The sequence below is a fragment of the Aquarana catesbeiana genome, linkage group LG03, assembly GCF_042186555.1.
Source record: "Aquarana catesbeiana isolate 2022-GZ linkage group LG03, ASM4218655v1, whole genome shotgun sequence".
Classification (NCBI taxonomy): Eukaryota; Metazoa; Chordata; class Amphibia; order Anura; family Ranidae; genus Aquarana; species Aquarana catesbeiana.
Genome location: NC_133326.1, coordinates 261,793,303 through 261,817,853, shown reverse-complemented (window position 1 = coordinate 261,817,853; position 24,551 = coordinate 261,793,303).

The window sequence follows — 24,551 nt, the reverse complement described above, 5'->3', positions numbered from 1 at the left end:
CCATATTCGGGAAGAGTAACAGAATGTATTTTGGGGTGTAATTTGTTGTATGCATATGCTGTGTGTGAGAAATAACCTGATAATATGACAATTTTGTAAAAAAAAAAAAATCTTCATTTTGCAAAGAAAGAATTGTGGGAAAAAATTACAACTTAAAAAACTCACCATGCTACTTATGAAATACCTTGGAATGTCTACTTTCTAAAAAGGGGTCATTTGGGGGGTATTTGTACTTTCCTGACTTGTTTGTGTCTCAAGAAATGAGATACACCTGATGGACTGAAGGCCTGATAAGATGTGATCAATTTTCAGTGATTGGTAACATAGTTTGTAGACTCTATAACTTTCACAAAGACCAAATAATATACACTAATTTGGGTTATTTTTAACAAAGCTATGTAGCAGTATAAGTTTTGTCCAAAATTTATGAAGAAAAATTACTAATTTGCAAAATTTTATGACAGAAACAAAGAAAAAGGCATTTTTTTCACAAATCTAGAGAATAAAATGGCGATTGTTGCAATATTTTATATCACACGGTATTTGTGCAGCGGTGTTTTAAACACAACTTTTTTGGGAAAAGGGACACTTTCATGAATTTTAAAAAACCAAACAGTAAAGTTAGCCCAATTTTTTTGTATAATGTGAAAGATGATGTTACGCCGAGTAAATAGACACCAAACATGTCACGCTTTATAATTGCACACACTCGTGGAATGGCGACAAACTACGATACCTAAAAATCTCCATAGGCGACATTTACATTTTTTTTCACAGTTACCAGGTTAGAGTTACAGAGGAAGTCTAGTGCTAGAATTATTGCTCTCGCTCTGACGATCGCGGCGATACCTCACATGTGGGATTTGAACACCGTTTACATATGCGGGTGCGACTTCCATATGCATTTTCTTTGCTGCGCGAGCTCACGCGCTTTAACTTTTTTTTTCTTATTTATTTTATTTATTTTTATATTAATAAATTGTGTTTTAAAAAAAATACATTTTTTTATCACTTTTATTGCTGTCACAAGGAATGTAAACATCCCTTGTGACAGTAATAGGTGGTGACAGGTACACTTTATGGAGGGATTGGGGGTCCAAGACCCTCGATCCCTCCTTTGCACTTCAAAGTATTCAGATCGCCATCTTTGGTGATTCTGAATGCTGTATATTTTTTTTAAAGCCGGCGCCATTGGCAGCCGAGTAAACGGGAAGTGACGTCATGACGTCGCTTCCGTGTTTATGATTAGGAGGCTGGAATGAAGCCACTCATGGCTTTGTTCCAGACTGTCACTAGCCGCCGGGGGCAGCGGATTGGTCATTGGGCCTCCCAATGGAACGGGAGGCCCGGTAAGAGCGGCGGAAGGCGGCGGGAGGGGGGAGTCCCCTCCCGCTCCTCCTGTATAACAGCCGAGCGGCTTTTAGCTGCATCGGTTGTTATACCTGGAAAGCTGATCGCCGGCTCTAAAAAACAGTACCGGGATGATGCTTGCAGCTGCGGGCATCATCCTGGTATAACCCCCGAAAGCCGAGTACGCATATCTGCGTACGCTCGGCGCAAAGGGGTTAAAATTCCTTGTTGTAAAAATCCTTGTACAATGCCAGAAATCTGACTTATTAATTCTTGTGGCAACTTATTTTGAATTTGGGGTTCAATTTCTCTTCCCTCAATTTCTATTCCAATATATTTAAACAAACCTGTATCAATTTTGGTCTGACTCCAAAGACTTTTATGTGATCGAACCAATTGTTCCAATACGAGATTGGTTCCTGTATGTGGACAATTATAATCTAAAGACATGTCAGCTGCTGTACAAAAATTTCCAACATTACTGTACATTGAGGGTTCTATTAACATAGATTTGGGCCTAGATGAATCTTTCCATATAGTAGAATTACTTAAATCAAAAATCCAATTTAATTTACTAATCACATCCATGCCTAAAATATTCTCTACATTTTGGCAACACCAGATGTCTATATTAGTTTTCAAAAGTCCTGGAATTTCAAAAGTCGCATGAGAAACTTTAGTTGCAACTGTATTTTCTTTTCCACTGAAACCAATTAAATTTACATTCTGGAGAATTAACATTCACAGATAATTGTCTTTAGTTAAACTGAGTTCAGCTCCTAAATCTATTAACCATTTCGTTTTCCTACCATTTAATAAATCATGTACCTATGGCCTTACACCTTCATCTATTAAAATTGGAGCAACATAATTTAATGTTGGAGAGGTCTCAGAAACTTTTTTCTTAAATCCTGGTGGCCGATGGAAGTAATCCATCTCTCTCATTGTCAGCATTGTTTGTCATATTGAATGAACTGTCATTAACAGTCAGTGTAATGACTGATCTGTTTGACTTCTGAGGCATAAGGCAAATCGATCAACCTATTGTATGGAGAAGGATGTATAAATTGCTCAGAAATGTCCTTTTCTAATTCCAAAGTTTTTCTTTGTGAATCTAATTTATATTTTAAATATTATTTCTGTACATGGCCCCATTTCTTACAATGTAAGCAAGTAACATTTTCTCTCTGCTCTGAAACTTTGGTTCCGCCTGTGACATATATCTCACCATCTTTGGGTGTGGCCATACATGTGGCAACTCTCTGATTGCCATTTTCCTTTTGTCTGTCTAGACTTGTGCATACTTCATGATCCTGGTCATCAATCTCTATAGACCACATATCTTGTACAAAAGACTTCTGTTTAGAGTCTGCACTATGATTACTCACTAAACTCTTTACTTTATTCTGTAATTCAGACAACTGAATATCTTTTATTTGAATTGCACTCTGCAAATCATCTATCCACTCAGACAAACATACACTGTTATCCTGCTGAGTCTCTGTTTTCCCTTTTGTACCAACAACATTCCTTTTAGGAACTCCTAATATCATTGTGTCATAAACATTGACTAACTTTATTAAGTTTCTAACCTGTCTGCTAAATTTCTTAAAAGTAAATTGTGATTTTTGTATCTTAATATTGGCCTGTAAGTATTCATTGAACATGTAACACCATAATTCTTCATTTAACAAACTTTGACAGATTTTTCCATTCTAATTAACTCTCACTAGACAATTTATCAATAAAATTAATTACTTACCAATTTGGAACTGACTTCCTTCATGTAACACGCGTTCCCTCTCTTGGCGGGAAATTACATCATCAAGAAACAGGATTTTCTTGCATGTGCACAAACATCTCACCAATTCTGATAATTCTATGACTCCAAGTTCATTCAATGATACCGAAAGTTCATTTGCTGTTTCTATTTCTCCTGGAAGCTTGACTGCTTAGTTAATACTTGTGCTTGTATTCCCTCTCGGCAATCAGAAGGAGAAATAATTAAAAAATGTTTGATATTCGGACAAAATGAAGCTGGCAAACGCTCGCCACTGTTGAAACTCATTTTTACGGCAATAATATCGATATTCGATAATTCATATTGATGAGAAAAGTTCCAAGAAAGTCCGTTCAGTTCTTGTGTAAAAACTCAGATATTGATTTAATAATAAAAATAGCAAAATATTACAAGAACAATATCAAAGTATAGCATGTCATTAAGAATGTATAATATTCTTAAGATGAAAATTGAATAAGATGAATGTCTTTTGTGTGTGAAGCTGTACCAGCTTCCTTCAATGTCTTGTCATGTCGTGTCTGCAGCCAAATCTGCTTTTCTGTACTCTGTTACTAGCTTTTTACTCTCAAAAACTGACCCCTCCTTCCTAAAAAGGCTGGTTAAAGGTTCTTAATTGACTTGTAGTCCTACAGAAAATCGCGGGCTTTCCTGAGACATAGCTTTCCTCTCACCTGTCTCGCAAGGGTGGGGGTTATTCAGTCACTAAACTTTGACATTCCTGAGGAGTGGGTCAAGAGGAGCTATATGTAAAACCATTTAACTTATACAATATAAGTTTCCTTTAACTTCTAAATCAAATACTACATATATCAGTATGTATATTATATTCATTTAAAACACAATGTTCTTATTAATATCCTAATAAAGAAATATTGTAATATAAAGGACTTATATTTTTAACTAAAATTAAACTTTAGCATCTTTTAAAAAATGTGAATCCTTCCTTCTCACAGATGGGGGAAGGTGAAAGAAAACCAACTAATTATTGCCATATGTGAGCTCTCTCAAGAAATGCTTATGAGCTTATAACAGCATATACTTTCACAAGTATAAAAATCTATATAAAATTTCACCTTATCCATACATAGAAGAGATATAAATATATGTATATTTAACTCAATTATTCTGAAAAGATCTCATCCATTCATTCATATGTTAATATTTGTTAATTGATGAATATTAGCTAATTAGATCAAAGAAAACCTTTTAACAACTACACAATACACTGTCGACTACACTACACTGACCACTACACAATACACTGACCATTACACACACACTGACCATTACACTAGACTGACCATTACACACTACACTGACCATTACACACTACACTGTCCACTAAACACTACTCTGTCCACTACACAATACACTGATCACTACACACTACACAGACTACTACACACTATACTGACCATTACACACTACACTGTCCACTGCACACTACAAACTATACACTACACTCCACTACACAATACACACTACACATACACTACACACTACATTACATTACACTACACTGACCACTACACATTAGACATGTGCATTCATTTTCGTCCTAATGCATTTTCGGGTGAATTTCAGGTATTTTCGTTATCGTTTTAACAAACAATAACAAACGCGCAGAATCTGAAAACCGAAAGATCCGACATAATCAAATGCTTTAATTTCTTTTTCTTTGCGACAACAGTTCAATATAGATAGGAGATTTGACATGACGCTGACAATAGCGATCTGTATCCATCGAACCTGTGGTCAAATGTGCCTAACCTTAGCCCTATTAGTCCAAGATTATTCTACATAGAGAGAAAAGATTTGGCATGAAGATTCGATGAAGCAATCACAGAGAGTGGACATTTATGGTCAAATGCTCCGCCCATAGGCTATAGAAGAATTCTAATGTTGGTTGACTAGTAATAATAATTAATAAATATAATTATTACTAGTGTCATACAACATTAGAATTCTACTATAGCTTGTAGGCGTAACATTCGACCGGAAATGTACGATTGCGGCGTCGTACAGTTTAGCTGCTCCGTCAAATCTTCTTAGAACATTCGACAGACACCATAAGCCTTCAATGACAGATTTGACCTTAATTATTTCGGATTTTCGGACTAATGCATTTTTAACGAAACAAAATTATTAAAAACGAATTTCAGGAGTAAGTAAATAAATTTATTTTTTGGACGAAAATTAAATTCCGAAACAAAATATTTCAGTGTGCACATGTCTACTACACACTACATTCCACGACACACTACAGTCCTTCAGAAGGACTATATTAAAGTAAGATTTCTCCTTTAACATCACATTGGGGGTTATTTACGAAAGGCAAATCCACTTTGCACTGCAAGTGCACTTGAAAGTGCACTGACAGTGCACTTGGAAGTGCAGTCGCTCTAAATCTAAGGGGTAGATCTGAAATGAGTGAATGCTGTTTTTCATTCTCCTTGCATGTCCCCTTCGGATCTACAGCGACTTTACTTCCAAGTGCACTTTCAGTGCACTTGCAGTGCACAGTGGATTTTCCTTTAGTAAATAACCCCCCACTATATGTATTTAATGTTTGCTAATGTATTGTATTTCTTTCATCATTCCCTAATTACCAGGATTGTAATATGCTGTGAATGTCCCCTTTATCCTCATGCATGCTGTTTGCTCCTTTTTTGGCCTACATGCATATTTGCCTTCACTAACCTCCCCAGCATGCTATCCTGGGCCCTGATGTTGATGAAGAATGTTTTTGTGTAATCTGCTTGCAATGTTATGTGCAAAAGTACTATTTTTTTATTTCTGGTTTGACTCCACAGTTTCCTTCAATGCCACAGGAATGGCAGACTGTGGCCTCCCATTTTGCCGACCATTGGGACTTTCCCAACTGTGGAGGGGCTATAGATGGGAAGCATGTCCACATTGTGCCACCACCCCATTCGGGGTCTTACTATTACAATTATAAGCATTTTAATAGTATAGTGTTGATGGCGGTGGCACAATATGAGTTTCTCTATGTGGACATGGGGAAGAATGGCCGGATGTCGGATGAAGGAGTCATCACCCAGACCGAGTTCTACCAATGTCTCCAGACTGGTGGCCTGGCATTGCCACCTACTGCAGACAATTTTGAAGGACTCCTGTTCGTCTTTATTGCTGATGAAGCATTCGGTCTGGGCGAGCACCTGATGAGGCCATTCCCCCAGAGGACCCTCACCCTGGAGAGGAGGGTTTTTAACTACTGGCTGGCCAGAGCCAGAAGAGTCGTTGAGAATGCCTTTGGGATAAAGGCCAGCCGGTTCCACCTGTTTCTGACAGCAATTCATATGGCGGACTACAAAATTAACCACATCATCTTATCCTGCTGCATATTGCACAATTTTTTAAGGAAAAATGCCCAAAATTATGTTGCCTGTGAAGCTCGGCAGAAATATGTAAATTATTTTACGGGTAGGGGGGGCAATTGCAATGCCAGACAATGTCTAAATAATTTTTTAATAAAAAAAATTATCTGATAAAACTGTCTCCTAGGTTCTCCTAGTGCACTTGTAGTGCCAAGTGTACTTTCCTTTAGTAAATAAGCCCCATTGTCACTGTAAACACAAAATTACTTACAAAACTGGTATCGAGCATTGAAAGAAGAAGCCACACATTGTTGATTATCAAACTTTTTACTCTGTGCACATTCACATGTGCGTTATAAAATTTTTTTGGAAAATAATTTTTTTTTCTCAAGTATAAACAGGCATGTTTACAATTTACAATTTTTTTTTTTTTGGTATAAACAGGCATGTTTCAAAACAACATACACAACTCTGGAACTTACAAAGTTCAACGTACCAAAAAAATGAAGGCAATATCAGACATTATAGTATGTCCAAAATATGTTGATATTGCCGTTATCAGATGGGGTGATGTCACCCCTGTAAAAGCCAAATTTTAAAGATGCACACAATTTGGGAGTCAAAATGGGTATTTCCCTCCTGATCTCATGCCTAATGTCAACATGTGCTATCTCCCATCATGGGGGATCAATGGACGTGTTTTGGGGGTGCAACCCCTTCCTCTCACCTACTAAAGTTACGAGGAAGGGGTTGCACCCACAAAACACGTACATTGATATCCCCTGATGGCAGATAGCACATGTTGACATACCATGTGCATCTTCAAAATTTGGCTTTTAAAATGTAAAAAAAATATTTTTGTTTAGTACAACAAATGGTAAAATGGTGGCATTTGGAAGATACTTAGATTCTCCCCAACACGTCAATCATTTTCTTCATTTGTTGTTCCATAACATTGAGTTTATTCCTTATGATGTCAATTTCATGATTCCACACCATGATGTCCTGGATTAGCCTTTGTGCACTGTCACTAGTGAAATGTTCAGCTTGCTCTTCCACAACCAGCACATCACCTAAAAATTTGAGTAAAAACATGTATTATAAATATGCAGGCATACATATATTACCTGAAGCTGGGGTGTCAGACACTCACCTGTTGTGGGGACGTTCATCAACTTCCTCCACCTCTCCTTCCTCCAGATCCTCGGGTGTGGTGTTGTGCTGAGGTCCCCTTCTTTGTGAGGTGTGGGGTTCCTGGTGTCCTCTGAGTGGTGTCCTCCAAGTCTTTTCTCCCCTATGAGAATGAAACAATAGGTATACTTAGCACACAGATATTTGAGTCCAGAAATAGGAATATGAAACATTGCTGGGAAGTGGGGTACAATTGTCTGTTTTGGGCAGAGTTCCAAGCTGAAGACATGATTTTTTTACCTTACCAAAGCTGAAATACTTACCTTTTTGTGACAATTTTCACCCATGGAGACACCCCAAGTATCCACTGGAGCACCTGTGTGGGACACCCTAAAAAGTTTGTTCTTGTGTCCCACACTAGTGCTCCTGAGTCCAGATGTGTAAACAGCTGCTAAGTGTCCTCTCCTTACATTACACTGAATCAAGCTTGCATTTCATTCTAGTTACAAACACATCTAGACAGCAATGTACAAAACGTATTTTTATACAAATAGGCATGACCAAATGTATTTAACCTGTATCTGCCCAAAACATCGTATTTAATGAGCAAACAATGTTTCCTACGACTAATTACTGTGCCCATGAACATGAAAGTCGCCATTTTAAACTGTACAACAATAAAGAAAAGCCCATGGAGCAGCATGTAAGTACAGTAGAACCTCAGATTATGAGCATAATCTATTCCAGGAGTATGCTCTTGATCCAAAGTACTCGCATATCAAAGCAAGTTTTCCCATTCCAAGTCAATGGAAACGAAAATCATTTGTTCCGCATTGACTTCAATGGGATGCAATACCGCATGCGGCTAGAGGCGGGGGGCACCGGAGAGCCTCGGAAACGGCTGAAAAGGCCTGAGCACACTTCGGCTGACCTCGGCAAACCTCAGAAAGACTCCGTTAATGCGCCTTTCCGAGGTTTGGCGAGGGCAGCCGAACTGTCCTCGGGCCCTTCCGTGCATTTCCAAACGGCGCCGATCGACTCCGGTGACCCCCACCTCTGGCCAAAAGCGGTACTGCTCACCGCTTTGGCCTGAATCCTGTTCGTTTTGCGAGACAACACTTCCAAACCGAGTTAGGATTTTTAGAAATACAATGCTCGTATTGCGAAATGCTCGTTAACCACGTTACTTGCAATCCAAGGTTCCACTGTATAATAATAATGATAGGAACACACGACAAGTACTTACTTTTTAGAAGCACTCTCTTGATTCTTCTATACTGATCCTGCTCCCTCAGTTTCAGGTCTGACCAGCGTTTCCTCAATTGCTCCTTGGATCGTCGTACACCAAAATTTCTGTGCAGACTCTTCACAACTTTAGTCATGATCTTGGCCTTTCTCACATTTGGGTTTAGGTACGGTCCATGCTTCCCATCATAGTCTTTCCTCCTCAAGATGTCCACCATCTCCACCATCTCTATAAAGGCCACATTTGAGGCCTTAAATCTTCTCCTCCAGGATCGGGACGTTTCTGGCTCCGGGCTTTCCTCCTCCTCATTGAGGCTATTATCACACACCTGCTGTGTCTCCGCCATGTCGCTCCTACTGCGCGCTGAAAGAGAAGGGGAATATTCTCGAAAGAACGTCAGGGGCAGTTGACGCGGGAGGAGTTTCACGCATGCGCAGTGTATATCAAGCTAACACGCATGTGTCGTACATACAATCTGTGTGCGGAGGAAGGAATAAACGGAAGTGGCAAGCGTCCTAAACGAAGGTAAAATTTTAACTTGGGTCAGCAGTGGCCTATACTGCTTCAAGATTGAGGCCTATATTGGGATAAGATTATGAGAGTTTAGGCTGACATTAGTGTTTTTGTCTGGTGTATTGTCTTACAGCAAATATGAATCACTTTAAGGACCCAGAATTCATGGCCAGTTTCATATACAGGTACAGGGAGATGCGGAATTTGTGGGAGGTGAAACACAGCTTTTATTATAATAAACAAGCTAGGAGGTCAATGCTGGAGAAACTTCTGGAATTTGTGAAGATTCGGGTCCCCGATGCAACCATCGTGTTCTTGGAAAAGAAAATTGGGATCTTGAGGAACATGTATAAGAAGGAGCATAATAAGATCCAGAAATCACTCAGATCAGGAGCAGCAGCAGCGCAAGTGTATGTACCCAGGCTGTGGTACTTCAACAAACTGCAGTTTCTGGATGACCAGACTGAAGCCAGGGAATCACTTTCTACCCTTCCCTGCAGCCTTCCCTCCACCCTTCACAGGTATATTATTTTTATACATATTTATTGTCATAATATTATTGATGTTAACTAGATGTTATAATTGATAACAAATTAATGATTTAAAAAAAAGTGATTTACATATCAATAGACAGTAGTGGCCAAAAATGTTCGGGACAAGACTGAAAAAATGATAGGGTCAGAATGATAGTCTTTTCTATTTATTAACATTCAATTTTCAAGTCATGAGCTGAAAATTGTGTGTGATTGATGAACCAAAAACTAAAACTATGTCCTTTTTTATACACAGGATGAACTCAGCCAGGAGGAGGGTCTGGAAAGTGGCAGGCAGGAGAAGGCCGTGCCCAGTGTCAGCCAGGAGGTGGGCGGGTCCAGTGGCCTCACCCAATCACAGGTGCCTCCCTTCCGCCCTACAACAAAAAGGCCTAGGAAGGGGATGATCACGGAGGAGGCAGCACTGGGCCTCATTAGGGAAGCAAGTGATGTCCTCAGAAGCCCCCCCGATGCTGAAGAGGCCTATGGCTGCTATCTAGCCACTAGATTACAGAAATTGGAGGAGGGCCAACTCTTCCTGAGGGAATTTTTGCTCAGGCCCTTCAGAAGGGGTTGAGGGGCCAGCTGACTGAGAACAGTCACATATGTGAGCTCGCCCATCCTCCTCCTCCTCCTTCTCCTCCTGTCACAAGTCCACCACCAGAGCCACAGCCTTCAAGGAAGGCTGCAGGGAAGGCTACAGGGAAAGCTGCAGGGAAGTGCGGAGGGAAGGCTGCAGTGAAGAGAAGAAAGTGATGACCTGGCTTCAGTCTGGTCTGACAGAAGACGCAGGCTGTTGTAGTACCACAGCCCGGGGACATATATATCATCTGTTGCTGGTCCTGATCTCTGGGAGTCCTGGACCAGATTGGGCTCCAAATTATATGGACTCCTCAAGCTAACAATTTTATTTTCCACAGACTTGATGTCTGCCCTGGGGGCCAAAAGGCTTCGCAAATTCCAAAAGTTTTTGCCTTCCTCTTTATTTTGTTACCCTGAATAAATGGAGATTTTATTTTTCACAAATACTTGCCTATGTGTTTTTCTAGTAGGCAGGTACGTTTCAAAACTACCAAGTCAAATTAACAAGGGACACCAACACCAACCTCCTTGAGGTTAAAAAATACAAGATAGGGGGCGTGGTCTAGCGCGCAAGCCGAATGGACGTGTGAGCCCGGAGCTCCGGCGAAATAAGGGACAATAGCGGCTCAAAACGACCATCCGAGGCAAACTAACACCAAGTCTGGCAGAGGACAAGGCTAGGTGACACTACGACTATGCCTGGGAAGCGGAGAAAGGAAGGAAAGGTCCAACAACTCACGGACTTTTATCCTCCAAACGGCAGAACAGAGGAGCAAGATGGCGCCGAGGCCTACTCCACAACAACGGCTTCCGCACAACAAAGATCATCCCAAGGTAATCGATCTCACAATAATAGCTCCCCAAAAGACAAAATGCAGAGTCCACCTACCCCATCCACTTGTAGCCCAGCCAAAATGAAACCCAGGATGGATGCTGGCGGATTCCGTGACACAGGGAGCCCGGTCTCAGATTTTGGGGAGGACACCAGAGAACTCCCAGAATCGATCGAATCCTTCCCCACACAAAATCAGCCTGTGATAGACACAGTATTGAAAGAGATGCTGCTATCTCTGAGAAGCACACTACAATCTGACATGGCAGGTTATATGCACCGCATGAACAAAGACATACAAGATGTGGGAAACAGGGTGAGCCATATAGAGACCAAAATGGGGGAATATGCTTCCACTATCAATGACCTAGTTGACGCCCAGGAGGACACTGAGGCAGACAACGAATGGATCAAGGCAAAGCTGGCAGACATGGAGGACAGATCTAGAAGGAACAATTTAAAAATCAGGGGGATCCCTGAATCGGTGCAACAACAAGATCTGAGCCTCTATGCTGCCACTTTGTTTAAAGCGCTCGTACCAAGCCTTACAGACTTAGACATAACCATCGATAGAATTCACCACCTACCCAAACCGCCCCATCTGCCAGATTTGATTCCTAGAGATGTGATACTCAGGCTGCATTTCTTTCACGTAAAGGAACAACTAATGTCCACAATGAGAAAACAAGAGCAGATCCCACCACAATACCATAATCTGCAATTTTTTGCAGATTTGTCACAGTTTACCCTGCAAAAACGCAAAAACCTGAACACAGTGACAAAGGTTCTACGCAACCATAAAATTGTGTACAGATGGGGGTATCCCACAAAGATAAATATCACTAAGGGTAACCGCACCTATACAGTGACATCTTTGGAGAATGGTATCAATCTCCTGAAAGAATGGGGTATCCTTTCTGACCCCCCAGAAGAAAATGCGGACACTAGCACTCCACGCCATTTATCACAAGAATGGAAAAAAGTTACTGCAAAAAATGCCACATCTCACTCTTGAATAATTAAGGATGTTCTCCAATCACTCCTTTTAGTCCCTGACTAATGAAGCTCGCAAGATTGAACTTTTCCCCCAGTTACATTTAACAGCACAATGCTGTTCCTGGGTATTCTATACCCCCCATTCATGTTGCACCTATTGTGCTATGTCAAAGTTGAAAGTTAACGACTTTTTGTTTTTTTTGCTACTTATTTTTTCTATTTTTTCTATACTCCTGCCGTTACCTCTGGGATATGCACAGCAACGCTTTAACCTAGACTACACCTCTTCCACACAAGGAAAAACAACAGAAACTACTCCAACAAGATTCAACTCGACTTGGACCTTCAAGAATAATCAACCTCGTTTGCACCAAATGACAACCTATCCTCTGACCCGTACAAGTAAGTCCACACTATCACACGAAATTATAACCGTACCAACCACAGATGGACTAAGCACTAGAATTAAGATAAAAGTCTTAATTGTAAAGCTTATCTCATTCAAACTCCATGCCTATTAACATAATCTCCATAAACGCTAAGGGGCTCAATCACCCCATGAAACGCAAATCATTGTGGCAAGAAGCATTGACGCACCAAGGAGACATAATTTGCGCTCAGGAAACTCATTTTTGTAACCAAGCACCGCCAAAATGTACCCACAAAAACTTCCCATATGTTTTTACTGCCAACGCAGATTCAAAAACAAAAGGAGTATTAATAGCCATAAAAGACTCTATAGCTTTCACTCTCCACCAGGAAATCCGTGATCCACAGGGCAGATACCTGATCTTGATATGCGAACTGAACTCCTCAAAATATACGCTAGTGACAGCTTACTCTCCTAATAAGCATCAAATACATTTCTTTAATAAGCTAATGAGAAAAATCAGAAAATGGCAAAGAGGACCGTTGATACTCTGCGGAGATTTTAATGTTATTCCGGATCCATTATTAGACTCTACATCTAAATCCACACGCCACTCTCCTACATTATCATCCTCCCTCAACAAATATAATCTCTATGATGCGTGGCGCTGCTTCCACGCCAACGAAAGAGACTTTACTTTTTTTTCTGCAGCACATAAAGTATATACAAGAATTGGCCTATTCATGGTAGACCAACCTATACTATTGGGAACTAAAGCTGTATCCATCAACACAATAACGTGGTCAGACCACGCATCTGTAGTACTAACACTATCAGACTCAGCTTCCCCGAGACCCAGCCCAATTTGGAGAATCAACACCTACTTACTACAGCAACAAGACTTCAAGCAACAAATCAACAACCACCTAACAAATTTCTTTGATGATAATAAGGACTCAGTACAAAGCCCTTTTACATTATGGAATGCCCATAAGGCATTTATACGTGGCATTTTTATTCAACTGAGTGCAAGGGTGAGGAGGCAGAGGCAGCAACGACTGACTGAACTATTAAAACAAATTTCTGACTTAGAAATCAAAAATAAACAAAAATATTCCCAAAAAACTACTCAAAAATTGACACAAATAAGATCTGAACTAAGAATTTACCTACTAGAAAAGTTTGAGAAAGCCACAAAAAGACTTAAAATGAATTATTATGCGAATGGAAACAAGGCAGGAAAACTTTTAGCACAGAATATCCAAGGCCATAGATATAAATCAAGAATACCATTTATCATACATCCATCTACCAATCAAAAAGAATACCACCCACAAAAAATTGCCGACGCTTTTAGCCACTACTACAGATCCCTTTACAATTTAAAGGATGACCCTTCAACTATCCAACCTACCCCTGACGCAATTAATGACTTTCTAAGTAAACTATCCATACCTAAATTATCTCCTCACCAAATTCAAACTCTTAATCAACCATTCACCGATGCAGAAATTCATAAAGCTATTGATACACTCCCTACAAATAAATCCCCGGGACCAGACGGTTTTAGTGGTGAATACTACAAAGAATTTAAGACCCTACTGACCCCCTTCTTGACACACATATTCAGTTCAGCAGCTGCCTCTGCCTCTTTTCCACCAGAAATGTTGGAAGCTTTAGTTGTGGCTTTACCAAAACCAGGAAAAGAGCCCACCTCTCCCTCAAATTTTAGACCGATATCTTTATTAAACATCGATCTTAAATTGTATGCCAAAATTATAGCACTACGCCTTGTTGACATAATGCCCAACCTTATACATCCTGATCAAGCAGGATTTACAAAATACAGACAAACCTCAGACGCAACGAGACGCATGATTAATATCATCCATATGGCGGGGGTATCTCGGAGGCCTTCTCTGCTCCTCGCGTTGGATGCGGAGAAGGCCTTTGACCGTATTCATTGGCTATATCTAACCAAAGTACTAGAATCATTCGGTTTTGTAGGACCTATTCTATCTGCCATCTTAGCCCTGTACTCTAGCCCATCTGCCAAAGTCTATATTTCTGGAACTATATCAAAACCCTTTAACATATCCAACGGTACAAGGCAAGGGTGCCCATTGTCCCCTCTAATTTTTAATTTACTAATAGAACCCTTGGCCATATATATAAGAAATCACCCAAAAATAAAAGGATTTCCGGTTGGTAAGGATACTCATTCTATAAGTCTGTTCGCAGATGACATTATTATGATTTTAACCGAGGTGGGCTCTTCTCTTACAGCGGCACATGAAGCATTACGTTTATTTAACACAATCTCTTATTATAAAGTTAATGAAAATAAATCATATATCTTAGGCTTGGGGATAGACAGTACCACTAGTACCAAACTTAAATCACAATTTCCATATAAATGGACTACAGAAGGGATAAAATATCTAGGCATAACACTCACAGATGATACCAGAAAAATGGTGGAAACAAACTATACCCAATTCTTACTTAGTTTACATCAAAAATTACAAACAATAAACAAAACAGAATTTACATGGTCAGGTCGCCTCGCGGCCTTTAAAATGATGATACTCCCTCAATTTATATATATATTTAGAGCCATACCCATACCAATTCCAGACAGTTTCTTTGTCAGAGCACAGTCCATGATTAATGGATTCCTCTGGCAGGGAAAGAAGCCTAAATGCGCATTCCATAAGCTTATTAAATCCAGAGGAACAGGGGGAGTGGGACATGTCCTGCTGAAGGACTACTATCTTGCGGCAATTTTGGCCCAACTTAAATATTGGTTTCCGGGGAATTGTACCCCAAGATGGCAAGAATTGGAATCTTTCCAATCCCCTAACCATAGCTTATACGACCTCCTATTGACCTGCACTATGTTGCCACATTCCTCCACCAAACTCTCGCCCACAATGAAGGCATCTATAAACACATGGAAAGCATTCCTAAACACTCCCATCAATGACTATCCTTCCAAATCCATTGCCCTCCCCATTACCAGTTTACAACTGTTGATACCTAATATCAACATTAAACATTGGGAATCCAAAGGCCTAAAAACAGTAGAAGATTTCTATATAGGACCCACAATAAAGACCTTCCGAGCACTTCAATTAGAGCATAACTTAGACTCTAAAGAATACTACACGTACTTACAAGTATCCCATTTACTATTATCGATTAACAACACTCATATAAACATCATTTGGAAGGCATACTTATATTTCTCAAACCCCACTACCTCTATCAAAGGTATCTCGCTATTTTATAACCTTTTAAACCAGAAATCAATATTTAACAAGACACCCTCTATGAGAACTTGGGAAATTGATTTTAATACATCCTATACCTTAGAACAATGGAAACAAGCAATATCATCCATATACAAGGCCTCTAGAAGTGTTAATCTGTGGGAGTTATGCCAAAAACTACTCTTGAGATGGTATCTAACTCCCACACGATTGGCAGGGTTCAACCCACAAATATCGCCACTTTGTTGGAGAAATTGTGGTCAAAGAGGATCTATCACCCATATTTTCTGGTCATGCCCACGATTGAAAACCTACTGGACCAATATATTCCATCTCATAAAACAGGTCACTAAAACCCAAATATATAATACGCCCAATATGGCTATCCTGTCCTTGGGAATAGATGTGGTACCCCACTCCATGAGACAAATAGTTACCCAGATTCTTATTAGCGCTCGCCTCGAAATATCGAGACGATGGTTAAAAACTGAAATACCATCTATTAATGATGTAATCAAAACCACTAATCTCCATATATCATACGAACTTATGTTTGCCGCTTCTCAAGGCAATTACACAACTAAAAGTCTGATTTGGAAAACATGGACAGATTGGCACCATACATTACATACCAAATGAAGATGTGTCTACCTCATAGAACTACACTAGATATCCCTTTACCCTCTTACTCGGTTCACTTATGTCACAATTTTTACGGCAGTTCCTTTAAGTATAACCTCCTATTTACTATATCTTTATATAAATAATGTCCTACATGAAGGCGAAATGTAATACTACCCTGAAACATAATCTTAGTTTATAAGTAATAGAGACGGAATAAAAATATTGGGTGTGCGTCTGTTGACCGAGGCATAGAAAGTTCCCATAGGGGTGCCGGAAGACAGACGCGCACTTGGTAATATAACGATATTATATACGTCTTGTTATCTTCTACAAGTATATATATTCATAAAGATGATGTTCTCGAAATAACGTTTTCATGATAGAGCAATAACAACAAAGTATCATATATAAGCTTCCTATGTATACGGCTATTTTCTTCCTTTCTGTACTATTTACTATTGAAAACTTAATAAAAATCTATTGAAACTAAAAAAATACAAGATAATAATGTTATTGTGGAAACTTGACACAAAAAAAAAAAATATTATGGAGATCACTAATAAATAATTTTTTAATAATCCAAAAAAAGGAGATCTGGATGAAATAAAAAAAAAAAAAAGATGACTATAAAACATAATTCTAAACATTATTCTGGAGATCTGGCTTTAAAAAAATAAAAGATTATTCATGAGATCACAAGAAATAATAAAGAAATAAGTTTGTGTGAATATCAGCAGCAAAACAGCTTTATTCTTCTAGCATTATAAAGCACAAAAGAATGCACTGCATTAAAAGATCGCAGAATTTGCAGCGTGAGGAATATGCTATCTCCATTATGAACACTAGTTTTACCAGACCGAGCGCTTCCGCCTCGTACTTGCTTGAGAGCATGTGGTGTTTTTGGTGCGTCGGAATAGCATACAGAGAAGCGTTTTTTCCGATAGTAATTTGTTCCGGCGGAAAAATATAGAACATGTTCTCTATCTAAGTCCATCTGAATTTTCGATGGAAAAAGTCAAATGAGGCATACACATGGTCAGAATATACGATGAAAAGCTCCCATTGGACTTTTTCTGTTGGAAATTCCACTCGTGTGTACGCGGCATAACAGAACTTTTATGACAGATTGCCCACAGGACATTGTGTTTGCAATGCAGGCAGGGAAAACCCAGCCCGACTTTTATGACAGATTGCCCACAGGACATTGTGTTTGCAATGCAGGCAGGGAAAACCCAGCCCGACACATTCATGCTTTCTGGCAGACTGCTTTCATTTGCTAGTTAAAATGAAATTTCAATCTGTTGATGTATTGCAAGGTATATACAATTGGCTTTTTTCAGGCTGGTTCGGTCATGTTATCCACCTCCCCTGTTTCAGCCAGCAGGGCTGCAGGGGAGAGGAGGGAATGCCTACAATGGATGGGTCACTGAAGTCTATAGGTGACATCACTGCTCCAGGCTTTCATAGCCATTGTTGCAGTGCTCTCTCTCCTCTCCCCTGCAGCCACCGCTGCACAGGAGAGATCACGTGACTGGACTGGAGCGGCCTGAAAATAAGTAGGTATATACATCTTTCTTTCTCAAATTAGTTAGCATGGATGTTAGAAAGGGGCAGTTTTAAAACTAGTTAGGTGTAAGCTGGAATGTAACTTTAAGAGGTCTTGTAAAATTTACTAGGGGGGGGGTATCCCCCTCTGATACCTTTAAGAGAAACATGGCATTGCTGACCTCCTGAGCATACTAGCTGCCTGGCTGTCTCTTTCTTTCTTTCTCAGTCACTGAAGTGGACAAGCATGAAGCAGCAATCAAACTGTAGCCTCTGGATTAGGTTGGCAAGCAGGCAATGAAAAGGAAGGACATAATACATTAAGTTAAGTTGGAAGGTTTTGTTTCACCAAAAATGTTATGAAGTTTGTTAAATTTCACTGCAATGTTGCCTTTTCAGCATTTGCCTTTAACCACTTGCTGATCGCCCCATAGCAAATTTACTGCTACAGGGCAGCTGTGCTGTGCAGGATCATGTATACAGTATATATGTGATTCTGCACTTCTGAGTATTGGGTGTGAGTGCGCATTGCCGGCGGCTTGCTCCCGCTGTCATTTTACACGGCGGGACCAACGTACCCAATGTCCACTGGCCATGTGGATGGAGCCCCGTATGGCTGCACTGTTTTCAAATTGTGACAAGATCCCAGTCTCCCAGAGACGACATGATCCTAATTACACATGTTCAGGGATTTGAAAGTTTGCTCCTGTAAGGATGGGGGTGAGCAGTAACAGCGTGTTTTAGCAACTTCCAAGGAACAGGGCAGGATGGGATGGTTCCATCTCTGGGAGTTTTTCAGACAATCTTCAAGAGGAAAGCAAATGGCCTACACCTATTGCAAGGGCATTATTCAACTTTAGTCAAAGCTGTACAGTTGCTTTTCTACCCTCAGGTGCCCCTTACCTGCAGAGGTAGTTTTTTGGTAGAGGTGACTTAAACCTTCAATAATTTTACTAATGTTTTGTCATTACAGCTCAAAATAAAGTCTTTATAATTGTTCTATTTTTGATTTTGTATATATACGCATAGGTGTAAGGTGATCAGTTAATTTATATAATCTTATCAATGTTTATAAAAATGTGTCTAGTTTGTAAGTCTTTTATACAGTTTTGAATAGAATAGGATATGCATAAACCCCATATATATATATATATATATATATATATATATATATATATATATATATATATATATATATATATACAGTATCCCACAAAAGTGAGTACACACCCCTCACATTTTTGTAAACATTTTATTATATCTTTTCATGTGACAACACTGAAGAAATGACACTTTGCTACAATGTAAAGTAGTGAGCTTACAGCTTGTATAACAGTGTAAATGTGCTGACCCCTCAAAATAAGTCAACACACAGCCATTAATGTCTAAACCACTGGCAAATAAAGTGAGAACACCCCTAAGTGAAAATGTCCAAATTGGGCCCAAAGTGTCAATATTTTGTGTGGCCACCATTATTTTCCAGCACTGCCTTAACCCTCTTGGCCATGGAGTTCACCAGAGCTTCACGGTTGCCACTGGAGTCCTCTTCCACTCCTCCACAATGACATCAAGGAGCTGGTGGATGTTAGAGACCTTGCACTCCTCCACCTTCCGTTGGAGGATGCCCCACAGATGCTCAAAAGGGTTTAGGTCTGGAGACATGCTTGCCCAGTCCATCACCTTTACCCTCAGCTTCTTTAGCAAGGCAGTGGTCATCTTGGAGGTGTGCTTGGGATCATTCTCATGTTGGAATGATGCCCTGCCATCCAGTCTCTAAAGGGAGGGGATCATGCTCTGCTTCAGTATGTCACAGTACATGTTGGCATTCATGGTTCCCTCAATGGTTCCCTCAATGAACTGTAGCTCCCAAGTGCCAGCAGCACTCATGCAGCCCCAGGCCATGACACTCCCACCACCATGCTTGACTGTAGTCAAGACACACTTGTCTTTGTACTCCTCACCTGGTTCCCACCACACATGCTTGACACCATCTGAACCAAATAAGTTTATCCTGGTCTCATCAGACCACAGGACATGGTTCCAGTAATCCATGTCCTTAGTTTGCTTGTCTTCAGCAAACATTTTGCAGGCTTTCTTGTGCATCATCTTTAGAAGAGGCTTCCTTCTGGGACAACAGCCAGGCAGACCAATTTGATGCAGTGTCATGTATGGTCTGAGCACTGACAGGCTGACCCCCCATCCCTTCAACCTCAGCAGCAATGCTGGCAGCACTCATACATCTATTTCCCAAGGACAACCTCTGGATATGATGCTAAGCACGTGCACTCAACTTCCTTAGTCGACCATGGCGAGGCCTGTTCTGAGTAGAACCTGTCCTGTTAAATGGCTGCATGGTCTTGGCCACCATGCTGCAGCTCAGTTTCAGGGTCCTGACAATCTTCTTATAGCCTAGACCATCTTTATGTAGCGCAACAATTATTTTTTTCAGATCCTCAGAGAGTGGTTTGCCATGAGGTGCCATGTTGAACTTCCAGTGACCAGTATGAGAGAGTGAGAGCAATAACAACAAATTTAACACACCTGCTCCCCATCCACACCTGAGACCTTGTAACACTAATGAGTCACATCAGGGAGGGAAAATGATAATTGGGCCCAATTTGGACATTTTCACTTAGGGGTGTACTCACTTTTGCTGCCAGCAGTTTAGACATTAATGGCTGTGTGTTAAGTTATTTTGACGGGACAGCAAATTCACACTGTTATACAAGGTACACACTCACTACTTTACATGGTAGCAAAGTGTAATCTCTTCAGTGTTGTCACATGAAAAGATATAATAAAATATTTGCAAAAATGTGAGGGGTGTACTCACTTTTGTGAGATACTATATATATATATATATATATATATATATATATATATATATATATATATATATATATATATATATATATATATATTTATGGTCGAAGCCCTTCAACCGGGATGGATGTGAACCACATGAATGAACCACAAGATTTACGTCATGAAATGGACCTGAAGTGTGCTCTGGTCTGCTGGTCGGTATACTAAAAAAGGGGGCATACCCAAGATAAGTAATAGATGTTTGAGGAGAGAAATGAATTTGAGAAATGCCCTGAAAAGGGGAATGGGAGGGAGGGTATCGCGCACCGGAACCGACAAAGACCATAGATGAGTGGGCTGCTTAAATACCCCCCGGTCTCCTCCCATAAATTTCATCCACCATACTGGCCTTCTTATTTATGGTTGAAGCCCTTCAACTGGAATGGATGTGAACCACATGAACGCGCCACAAAACTTACATCATGAAATGGACCTGAAGTGTGCCCTGGTATGCTGGTCGGTATACCAAAAAAGGGGGCAAAACATTCAGGTAGGGTTGAAAGCTCTTTATTGGTTTAGTGTAATTTACTGTTGTTTGTCTTGAAAAGATGGATGTCGACCCCTGGGGCCAGATTGCTGGGTTTTGGATACTGCGAGGTGGAGAATGAAATGATCTTGGAAGCAAGCCATCAGAAAGCACGTGCCCCCACTGTGGGGACACTCATATTTTAGTGTTAGGACCACAGATATCAGGGTGCTATGATGAGGCTCTGTGGCTTACGCATGCGTTTGCAAATGCTTGCGGACTAAACTTTAACGCATACTGTTAGACAGGCCAATTTGGTTGTCTGCGAGCTGGTGGTAAGTAGGCTTGGAATTTTTTCCTGGGCATTCCCAAGGCTTTGTTTGCATCTGTTTGTAGCCCTCCAATGTCGCTTACTGCGCTAGCCAGCTATAAATGAAGGCGGTGGCAAGTTTTTTGAGATCACGTTGGTGTGTGTATTGGTCCAGCAACGCACCAACACCTTTGCAGCCATAGTGCTATCTGCTGGGTGTTTGGTGTGCTCCTGTACCTTTAAGAAGGGTTGGGCTGCCCTCCAGTCCACCTGCCTACATTTAGCCATCAGAATGCATGTGCCTCCACTGTGGGGACACTCATATTTTAGTGTTAGGACCACAGATATTAGGGTGCCGTGACGAGGCTCTGTGGCTTACGCATGCGTTTGCAAATGCCTGCGGACTAAACCCCTGTTTTTAACGCATACTGTTAGACAGGTCAATTTAGTTGTCTGCGAGCTGGTGGTAAGTAGGCTTGGAATTTTTTCCTGGGCATTCCCCAGGCTTTGTTTGCATCGACTACTACACAGTACCTGGCCAGCAGGGCTATTAATGGTAAACTCGCTTAGGCCGCAGAAACCATAATAGGCCAGGTAGATGGCCGCTTGAATGATCAGGCTGATAAGAAAGCCAAATGGGGAATGAGAGAGGATGGATGACATGTCTCTGAAGATGGTACTCATGATGGGCAAGCATTTTGAGTGGACTATGGGCTGCTGCTTCTGAATTCCGCGTGGATTGCATGGGTTGTGAAGGAGGATGGCTTTGCGAGATCCTGTAAGGCCAGGAAGTGTTGGATGCCGGCTAAGTATAGTCTGATGGTGTTGTGTGATAGAGCCAATTGAGTGTGGCAATATGTAATGAAAGTTACTATGTGCTTAGTGTCTGTTAACTTTGCGGCGGGGCAGGATGCCAGAAACTTGCAGAAGGCATTCCAAGCTGTGTGGTAGGCCTTGAGTGTGTTGTGGGATAAGGACTGATTGGTGAGCTGGGTCGCGCTGTGAGGGTACTGCTTTAACCCAATGTCAGCTGAGACCAAGGTGGGATAAGAGATGACGTTGGGTCGGCACCGGGTTTCTGCTGGAAAGATGAAATGAAGTTAAAACTTCAGGCAGTGGGTCTGTTGCGACATTGCACTTGCCCGGAATGTATGTGCAGTGCACATTAAACTGATGCTGCAGGGATAATTGTACCAACCTGCGTAGGAAGGACATAACAGGGAGCGACTTGGACCTGCCCTTGTTAACGATATCGGCCGTGTCCTGGTTGTCGGTGGTGAAGGCCATTGTTTGTCCGGTATGGCTCCAGACCTGAGCGGCTGCCATAATCGGGTATAACTCGAAATGAGGAAGACTGGATGAACCCGGGGATTAGGAGTATCTCTGGAGGCCACGGTCCTGCAAACCAATGATGGCCAAAAATTGCAGCGAAGCCTGTGGAAGCTACGGCATACATTACTACCTGCAGTGATAAAGGCGATACTGACTGTATGAACATGGATATGCCATTCCAACTAATAAGGAACTCATCCCACATAGACAAATCCGCTACTGCTGCTGTGTCTAGTCTAGTCTAAGGATTTGATCTGGTCCTGTGTCTGAGAAATTTTTGAAGCTATTTCTTAGTACACCCCCATGCACAGGTAAAGTCATGAAGAACCGACTTGATACGGGTCAGTTTGTCGGGAGGCAGGCTGGCCTATATGGAGAGAGTGTCAAGGTTGACCCGAGGAAGGTGAAGAGTGTGCTGGGCCTTCCACTTTGTGTTCTGCTATGGGCACATCGAGATACCCAAACACCACTCTTAATCTATCTAGGTCTACTGGGGGGCACACCGGGCTGTTCGATTAGCAGGAAGTCATACAGACAATAAATGACCATGGGCTGTTTTTTCGAGCCGAAGGTCAGTTTAGTGGCGAAGTAATATGATTCTTTACATTTAATGCCATGCCACAACCAGGGGGATGGTTGGATGGGTAGAAGCTTAAATGCATCTTATATGTCAGCTTTAGAGAACCAGGCGCTTGTGCCTATTTGATAAAGGCCTAGATCACCATGATCGACTGAAGCATATTTCAGGGAGAATTCCTCTGAAGGAATTAAGGAATTCAAACTCGGGATGTGGGAAGAATGAGGCGTCGGCAGGTCGTACACCAAAGTTTTATGTGATAACGAGAGAAAATGGGACTTGGACTTTTTAGGCACAACCAAACGATTATACAAAAATATATTTTTATTATAAACACATAAAAAAAAATTTTAATTACATAATGTCTAAAAAAAAACACATATATCAGCACATAATTGATATGATACTATACAAACTGCTACTGTACAAAACAATAGTAAATCTGCAAGGAGACTGAGAGATGAATCAAAGTCATTCCATAGTATACAAAAATCCAGGAGTGTGGTTAATTACAGGGTAGCGGTAAAATGATGTTCAAAAAAGAGAAATTCCGCTCTACATGTTGCGCGCTCGTTACGCTTCTTCAGGAACGTTAACACTGACTATCAAACAAAATGGGGCGTGCGTACAAAAGCACACTGTTTTCTGGCGTTCTATCTGGCTGCTGTTTACCACGGCTACCAGCCTGACGGAGGCTGTTGTTTGCGAGGGGTTCTTTGCATTAAGGTAATCACATTTGTTTCTTTGGCCAATGCTTGTTATGCTGGTGCCAGTTTCTTTCAATATACATTCTTATCTGACATACTTTCTGTGCTTTCTGCAGGTCTGTTACCTAGATACACACTTCAGGAGTTACCAGCGCTTTTCT